This window comes from Camelus ferus, chromosome X, assembly GCF_009834535.1.
Source record: "Camelus ferus isolate YT-003-E chromosome X, BCGSAC_Cfer_1.0, whole genome shotgun sequence".
Taxonomy (NCBI): Eukaryota; Metazoa; Chordata; class Mammalia; order Artiodactyla; family Camelidae; genus Camelus; species Camelus ferus.
In genome coordinates, this window is record NC_045732.1 from 82,041,813 (window position 1) to 82,051,316 (window position 9,504).

At 41.4% G+C, this 9,504-nt stretch overlaps 1 long non-coding RNA gene across 1 annotated transcript in view; it reads left to right on the top strand.

Annotated features, from left to right (window-relative positions):
- The window catches only part of LOC106730770, a 35,424-nt gene extending 33,787 nt beyond the window's left edge, over positions 1-1,637 (top strand). Inside the window, exon 4 of the long non-coding RNA XR_001367235.2 lies at positions 1,190-1,637. This is a non-coding gene — a long non-coding RNA (uncharacterized LOC106730770). The remainder of the gene's footprint in view (positions 1-1,189) is intronic.
- Positions 1,638-9,504: the final 7,867 nt, after the last annotated feature.

The window sequence follows — 9,504 nt, forward strand, 5'->3', positions numbered from 1 at the left end:
GGTTCACATTTACCTACATTAGCTTCCACCTTGCTAAATTTACTCTTCTATCATCAGCCCATTGAGATAATTTTGGATATTGTCCCTATCATCTGCTTTTATGTGAATTTAAAAAGAGTAACCTTTAAGACTGGTTTTCATTTTGTGAAACAAACATCATTTTTAAATTTTTAAATTTACATCATTACTATATTCTGCTCACAGTTTGTTGCCATCTGTCATACTTTATTTAACTTGAGAAAGTTGTTTAAAGACTGCCTACAGTCCAGTGGGGATCTGACTCTCTTTTGAAAGCCCAGTGATTGTGTCTGAAAGTAAAGTCAGTTCTCCACTTATAAACAACATGCCACTATAGCCAAAACATACAAAAGGAGAGGGGGGAGGTAATATTCATAAAGTCAGAATCACTTTCTTTTCACAAAGCAGATAAACATGTCACCCAAACAGCTGATGTGCAAAGGAAGGATTTCAGATTTGGTTGCCAGACCTGATTAGTTTGAATCCCAGCTTCCTCGCTTGGGTGGCTCACACTGAGCCTTTTGATTATCTTCTCTGTGTTACCTCATCTAAAGCATATAGCCTTACAGGGATTGTGGAGGGGATTATGTGAGATAATATGTGGAAAAGTCTGGCTCCAAAATACCTAGCATATAGTTGGTACTCATTGTATACTGTAGTAAAATGAACAGACTCTGTCTTTTCAAATTCATGATTTCTTCATCACTTCCATCAAGTCTTGAGATTCTTCTCTCTGTTGTTGATATTTAAATTCCATAACCACATTGCAGTTTTTTCTTAAACATGATGATTAACACGTTCCCTGACAGCTTCTCTCATTTACCCCCAATGTCCTGGACTGTACATTCAGTTCCATTTGAATTAAATAGAACAGTACTCAACAAGACCAGATGCTGGTGTAGAGTGCATTTCCAACCTACAGAGTTCTAGCATATGGAAAGCCTATGTGAAACTGAAGGCTGATCTGATCTGAAGGAAAGGCTGTTTGTTACAGAGAATCCTGGTGGGCTTTGGCTTGAGAATCTCCTAATCCATTTCCTGTCTCACCAGCACACTTTAGAAAGGTGCCTTTGGAAAGGAAGTGAGCAGAGGGTTTGCTCAGGTCAATGTCATTTGAAAAATGTCTTGTTTCCATCCCTTGTGACTCACTTGTGTGTTCATCTGCTTTCAGCTGGTAGTGGCTGCTGTAAACCTGGGCAATTACCCATCAAGATCACAGCATTGTGACCTCGTCTTGACCTCCCCAGTTGAGTGTACAGCCATCAAGCTGTGTGACCTCTGTACTTCTTAACCATAGCACTTCAACAGAAAATCAATGTAGCATGTGGGTAAGCCTTAGGCCCTGGAATCAAACAAAGTGATCTAGATTTAAATTAGATTGTCTTACCTCTGAGCCTCCCTTTCTTAAATGTGGATTATCTTACCTCTGAGCCTCCATTTGTTCATCTGTAAAATGGGGATCATCATTGTGCCCACTTTTAAAGGTTACTGTGATAAAGTGATAATACAATATCTGTTACAGAATACATACTCTATAAATGTTGGCTGTTATCACTGTTGTTATTTTGCATAATTATCTTGTCTTCTGCACCTTAGAGTTTTACTCCTCAAATAAAATACATGAGCCACATTGGGAGATTGGTTAGTATGTTCTTCAGTTATCTTTTTTTAAAATTACTAATTCTTGCTCACCCTCTGAGAAAATGAGGTCCAAAAGTAAATTAATGAATGTATTTGATTAAGAAAGACTTAAATTGGCAGCAGTGTGTGGACAGGACTGGAGAAAGGGTGAAGACAGGGAGAACTATTAGGACACTCTGGTTTTTATGTTGAAAGAGGCAGTGGGGGTGGAAAGAGAGGTGAGAATGAATACAAGAGTTGCTGGGCAGGTAGGACTGGGATAACTGATGAAACTGGGAAGGATCCAGAATGAATGCAAGTTTGAGCTCCAGTTATGGGGAAGGTGAACATTCCATTAAGATATATGGTAAGCACTAGAAAAGGAGCAGTTTCACAATTGATGCATTTTATATATTGACATTGATGACCAGTGCATATACACTACTTAAAGCCTGGGGCTGAGCTGAGGCTGAGTGCAAAGATGTTGTCTAGGAGAAGTGTGAAGAAAGGAATGCAGAGAACCTAGAGCTAAGGACACAGATCTGGGTTGAGATAGTACATTTACCAAAGAAGTGAGACTTCAGTGAATTCTGTGTAATGGTATCTAAGGGACACTTACACAAAAGGAAGAAGTCAGATAATTGTGGAGATATCAAGGGATTTGTGGACCAGGAAAGGAAAAGGTGGTTAGACTCAGTTACTCTGACGTCATTGGTGATGGACAGGGAGAGGAGAAACTGGCGGTTGTAAAACTGTGCAGTGAGTGTTAAGTGTGCACATTTTGCAGTCAGGGAGAAATGGGCTCAGAATCTGGTTCTACGACTTAGGAGGGTGCCAGTACCTTTTTAGCCTTAACTGCCACATCTGTGAGAAGTGGATGATAAAATAGTATGGTGTAGACTGAAGGAGATAGCAAACAAAGCACGTAGAAAGGTCCTTGGTTTTCTGTAGACTCTGTAAATTGTTGGCATTATTTTTCTTGAAGAGATGAGGTGTATATTTGGCTCAGCTGGCTTTCAGATGTCATGCTGCAAATAGACATTGGTGATCCAGGAAAAGATCATTTGTGGCATGGGGCATGGGCGTCCCCTTCTACACCAGGTGCATGTGATAGAGTGAGAAAGGATCCAAGTAAGGGACACTGAGAAACACGTACCTGCAGGGTAAGATTCTGTCTGACCCAGGCCAGTCACTTCTCCTTTTGGTGACTGAAAAACTTCAAATATCAGACCAAAATGATAAATTCTCCTTGTTCAGGCTGTTCAAGTGAATTTTCTCTATTGGGGTTATTACAGAGAGAGATTACAAATTTTTAATAAAATGTTTATAATTCACATTCATTTCAGTTCCACTCTTCCCTCTAGAATAAACGTTCCACTAGTGAAAAAAAGATTCAGAAAATGAGATGTAACTTTTGAGAAAGTTATTAAGTTTTGACTTGGTATTTGATTGTTGATGCAGTAAACCATTAAAACCAAGGTAACATGCTGTATCTTACTCAGGAAATATATCAGCAGTAATATGTTTACAATTTATAAAAAAAATTTAAACACATTGCCTCATTTGTTCATCACAGCAAGTCCTTGAGATAGTTCCATAATAAGCCTTTCATGACCCAGATCACATGCCTTGCAGTGTTCCCAGTGGTTTGCATATATCAATCTACTTAATCCTCACAACAGTGCTATGAGATGTAGGTACTATTACTGTATTTGCTTCACCACCAAGAAGCTAAGGCATAGAGACTTCAGGCATCTTGCTTAATGTCACTCAGTTAATGAGTGGTGGAGTGAAAATTTGGGCCCTGGCCACTTGGCTTTAAAGTCTATGCTGCACCATTGTGCTATATGGCCTTCCTGAAGTAATGACACTATATCTTCATAAGATTGCTGTCAGAGTGAATGACAGAATGGCACTGGGGACAGTGTCTGCCTCATGAACATCCACTTGGCATTTCGTGCCATTACTTGTAAAAGCAGGTAGGATCTCCTTTTTGCAGATTCAAGAAATTGAGGCTTGGAGAGGTTCATGCCTTGTTTGAGTGGCCAACATTATCATTAAAAAAAAAATCTTTATGGAGTTTAGCATATGCTAACTGCAGATGGTAAAAACCATGCAAAGATGCATAAGGAAAATATAATAATCTCCTAACCCACCCTACTTCCATTCCTACTCACCTGAAGTGAGCAGTTTTAATACCAGGCACATATCTTTCCATACACTTCTTGTTCAAGCAAAATACTGACACATAAGTGAATGTGCAGACATCTGCAGGGCTGAAAGGAGGTTTGATGTCATTGGCTGTAACAGCAAAGAGACCATTATATGTGGATTCCTCTTCAACTTCCTGGTCTAGTTTAATAGTAGGTCATGAAAAAAGTTTTAGGTCAATAGATGATTGTGGTTACATATTTTGAAATGTAATTATTTAATTCATTTTGAATGCATTTGGGGTCTGTGTGAAGAGAGGCTCCCGCATGCTCTTGTTCCCAAAATACCTCTATTACTCACCTTAATTATTCCTGCTTCATTGCCTAAGCTCTGGGCCAATATCACAATGAGTTAATGAAAATTGAATATAATTCCATTTGGAACTCTTAAAATGTATTCCTTCATTATTCATCTTTTTTACCTTAGCTACTTGTCTTGCAGAAGGATTTAACATCTCCTTGTCATATTCCTCAGAGAGGTACCTTTGTGATTTCTGAACACATTACCTTGAAACTAATTAATTTAAGAGCAATCAACATCTTTCCAGTTTTTGTTTTCCCATTTAAGAAAATTCCTGAAATAAAGATACACTTAAGTCTTTTCTGACATTTTACAGTAAATTTTAGATTGTTAAAATACCATTCCTGAACAAATATCATTGAAGAGCTTATTTTAGGCATTTTATATTTTATTACTGTCAGAAATAATCTTTTTTCCACACTATATTTTCTGAAGGATTTTTTCTGGTCTATAAATAAAATAACTGATTTTCTACATCAATTTTATATTTATTACACTTAATAGATACTTATTTAACATTTTCTTTGTGCCAGACATGTTCTGGGTTTTTGTAAATATTAAACTTTTTTCTGTTCACTGCTGTATCTTCAGGGACTAAGACGGATAATGCCATCTATACTTCTGATGTAGTGCAACATTAGAACACACTGTAATCGTTAGTACTAGACATTGTCAGGTAGAACAAGCAGCCCCTTGCTTTGGGGACCTTTCCTCCTTGAACACTGACCTGGGTTATTGAGCTCTGCTGTGGCATCTGGACCTTAAGGTACACAGTTTGATATGATTTAGTTGCTATCTGGCCCAGGTTTGCCTTGGTGGCTGTCTGGCAGCCCAACTCCTAGGAACACCATGGTAGATGGTTTGGCAATGTAACCACAGGGTTTAAACCAGCTAGTTACCAGGTTTATTCATAGCACTCATCCCGACACTTCTGGAGTTTCCAAATAGGAAGTCTAGATACCATCATTGAATGTGTTTTGTGAGACACGGCATTAAAGTGGAAACCGCTGTCAACTGTGTGTGCTGACTCGCGGCTTCCTCACTTGATCCTTGCTATAATTCACGGGACTAGAAGTAACCGTTGCATCTACATCAAGGGATGACCCCCACCATGACAATTAACTGAGGAAGTCCAGGTATGATCAATCACCTGGCATTGGAGTGATATTTTTAATTGAAAAAGTCGTTACTTTTATGAGAAACAAAAAATGCTTCTCAAGGTAGTGGCCACATGTCATCGTATAGATGTCGGTTTCATACAGTGTACTTCTCCCTTCAGGTATACTCCAGTGGGAAGAGGAATACCTCCTTGGCTCTAGGGAGTAGAATCATTTGATGGACTATGTAAGCTGGGGTTCCTTGTACGCAAACCATGCATCTCCTCCCCAAAGTGTCATATTCAGAAAGCCAAAGATCACAGATACATTTGGGATCCCATACTAGACACAGAGCCAGGATGATACATCACTCCTTGATGATTACGAGGCAGAAGTTCCTGGACAATATTGCGATCCTCCAGGAAGCAGGGATCACTCTACCCACTCACCTCCACCTCATCGAGGTTTGTTGCAACTTTTGCTTAAAACACTCCTGTCAAAATTTTAATGGTTTAGCGGTTCTAAAAGTTTAAAAATCATCAGATTGTATCATTTGGTTGTATGGGGTTGGAAACTTTTCCCTTCCTTCTAGGCTCTTTGGCTGGTCTGATAATTAAGTTGACATAAGATAGATTAACAGGAGAAAAACAAATTTAATTTTGAACATAGGGGACCCCCATAAAATATGATTCAGTGACCAGAGTAGGCAGCTTTTATACCTTTTAGACAAAGAAAGAATAAATTAGAGTAGGCAGCTTTTATACCTTTTAGACAAAGAAAGAATAAATTTGTGAGGAATCCACAAGACAAAAGTTTGGGCTTGGGGTAGTAAATTAGCGAGGAAGTAACAAGCTTTGTACAGCCTTCTTGGTCCTAAATTCTCTGTTTTGATGATACAGCCTTCTTGGCCTGAAATGCCCTACTTCTGGCCAAAAGGATGCCTTCTACCCTCCGAATACAGGGAAGATACCTTTCACACGGGAAGTTTATTTCTTGCTTTCAAGTGGACAAAGGAGGGTCAGAGTGTCCTTGCACTGGCTTGCTTCTGGAGTAACTGTAATTCAAAATAATCAGTATACCAAGGTGGCATTCTTTGGGGTGGCATATTCTGCTCCCGTTCAGTTGCATGGCATATAGTGGCCCTTTGCACACTTTATCACTGTGTCTTTCTATTTCTCCAGCATTTCTTTCATTAATGTGGTTCCACCAACCTGTCAGTGCTTTGAACCCATCCTCCCCACCCTGGGCCAATTATTCCAACTTTAAAATGCCCGCGAGTGCCTGGTGTGGGAAACAGCCTTCATTAGTCTCACCCCTGGAGATTTTATCAGGATATGTATGTAGCCATGTATGTTTCTGGATGAACTGAACACCAGAAGTTTGTCAAATCTGAGGAAATTTGTGCATGAGGTTTTTTTTTTCAGTGCAGTTACTGTAAAATGTACACTGAATTTAGGGGGAAAAAACTCATTGCAAATATCAGACGTTCCCTTTCAGTAACTGTTGGTTCCAAACCTCTGGAGATCATCCTCTGGGTGAAATCTGAAACTGGCCCTTGTACCAGTTTGTACCAAAAAGAGGCTGCCCACTTCAGACTGGTAGGTGGCAGGTTTAATAAGCCAGGGAACTTACATACAAGGCTTGTCTTGGGGGGCCGCCAGATGGCAGACCTGCCTGCCCCTGCCCAGCAGAACACTGAAAGTTTGTACAGAGGCCTTAATGGGGTTCAGTCCTGTATTCAGTCCAGATGGTCTCAGTAACACCTTCCTCTCTCAAAGCTGCTCCCTTGAAAACAGCTCCCACTGTGGGAACGGTGGGCAGAGTGTACATTCCAAGGGCAGGGGAAGGGCAGGGCGCCTCAGAATGCCCGGGGCCAGCTCTCCAACCAGCAGTCAGATCCTCTCAGTGACCTCCTTCCACAGTAACAGGAGTAGAAATCTGTTCATTCAGCTCTCCTTTCTTGTGACTTAGAAATGTCTGTGGTTTTTCCTTACAGGTTTAGAACGATTCTTGATGTGATTATTCCTGTGAATTTGGCTTTTTTCCTTTCATGGATGACTTTACATATATATATGTAACTATATATAATTTACATATATAATGTACACATGTGTAAACTGTGTGTATTATTATATATTATTACATACTAATATATATTATATATAAGTTGCTTCTACCTACTTGATTCTGCTGTCTTAGTTTTTATAGTTTTCAGTTTATTATCCTGGGATTTCTAAGTAGATAATATCCTTTAGGAGTTTGCATGGCACTATTACAATCAAGTGAATACTGTGCACTTAATAATAGAAAAGACTTCAGGAACGCCACCGCATCCTCTCATACATGACCACATAGGACAAGTCAGTGCGAGACGTGGCCACCCAGGAGAAGTCAGGCAGCATCTCTGATTTGGGTGCTCCCTCCCCAAAGGCAACCCCAAGTGCCCCGGGGGAAGCATTTGGTCACAGTGAACACCAGCTCTGCCTACAGAGACTCAGACCACAGGTTTTAGACTCTCACAGGCCAGAAGTGAGTGACTTTCCACAGCAAAGCAGTAGGGTTGGAATCCTGTCTTGGTAATGTTGATTTTCAGTTGAACCAAGTTTCAAGTAGGTTCACCTCTGAGTTGGGAGACCGCTCCTCCCGGGAGGGGGTGTCACGATGGCATCTGCTGCCTGGGCTGTGGTGCACATTCCAGGGCAGAATCCTCAGAAAGTCAGGACCCAGTTCTTGACATGGAGAAAGCACTCAGTAAACCCTCACTGGCACTGCCTGTCCCTGTCTCTGTAGCAGACACCATTTTCTCCCTGAATATGTGAAAAGTTAAAGTTGGAGATGTTACGGATAGGAAATAAAAGACATTCATTTTCCTGCAATTTTAGAATTAAATTGTTTTGCTTAGAGGAGTTATGTGGGTTCAGAACCTAGAGAAAGAGTGCGGAGATGGAAGAAGTGGTCGAGGATCTCCGGAGCCTCAGCTCCCCTCAGCCCACGCTGAAGGCAGCGGCTGTGAAAGCAGGTCAGATAAGCAGACAGAGTCACTTACATACGTGCATAGGTGCGCCCACCCCCCTAACACCCTCTCCAAATCTGCCCGACCGAGCGAGCGCTGACCGCGCTTCCACTCAGACCCTGCCTATAGGCCTCGACTGTCTAGAGCAGAGCACAGGTCATCTTAAAGAATTATTTTGATTTAGAATCAGGGATAGTGCTATGTGCTTTAATGTTTCTAATTTGTTCTTACTTAAAATACGCCATCAAAGCCCTTCCAGATCAATAGCTGTATCTTGTATTACATTTTAAAATTCAACGTTCTAACCTGTATAAATGTTTTGAGTGTAAATCGGAAAGTGCTGATTTAATAGTTTAATTTTTTCCACGACTGTATAATTTTCTCAACAGTGTTTACTCTTAATACTGTTTTTCAGTTCTGTCAACACTTGATCCAAAACCATACGGTTTTAATGTGGTAGTTACATAAGTCCATTTCTCATTGCTCTTTACTTTCATTTTGTGAATGAATTCCCCAAAGTTGACAACAGGTGACTAAGTTTGAATTTATTTCAAACCAAATAGAATGTAGTTCCATCTCCAGTGCTTAAAAGCCTCCCGTGGCTGGTGGCTGCCATCTTGGGCAGCGCAGAGGTAGAACGTCTCTAAGGCAAAGCAAGTAAAAGCCAGCGTCTTCCAGGCACGATCCTGCCATCCGGAAATGGGGAGACACCCAGTGATTCAAGGCTTCGCTAAATCCCTCAGCAACGCTGTACAGCTTTATTTATATAGAGTCTCCGTACTTTGTTGTTGTTCAAAGAGCACGTGTTACCTGATTTTCAGGTGGGAGAATCTGAGATCCAGAGAAGTTGAGGGACTGGAGAAGAACACACAAGTGCCTCCACGTTTATTTTGCTGTGCATTTTCACTGATGTTTTACTTACCTAAGTGTCACTTGCTCATCCTAACGGCCGAAATGCTGCAAAGATGCAGGAGCAGAAGTGCGGGGGTCTCCTTGACCCCAGGGGTCCTCCAGAGCCGCCCCCTCCACCCCGTGGGAGGTGCTGCTCCAGCCGGGCCTTGCCCGCTGGGCAGCTCGGGCTGTCCTGCCCACAGCGGCTGGGAACCTGGGAGCGGGGACCGACGGGGAGGCCTGATTCCGCCCCCACCCGGGTCCTGGTCTGCACACTGCGCTACAACTTGCTGTGATCGCAGAGGACCCCGTGCAGGACGTTTCTGTGCTTCATGGTGTGAAGTCCGACTCCTG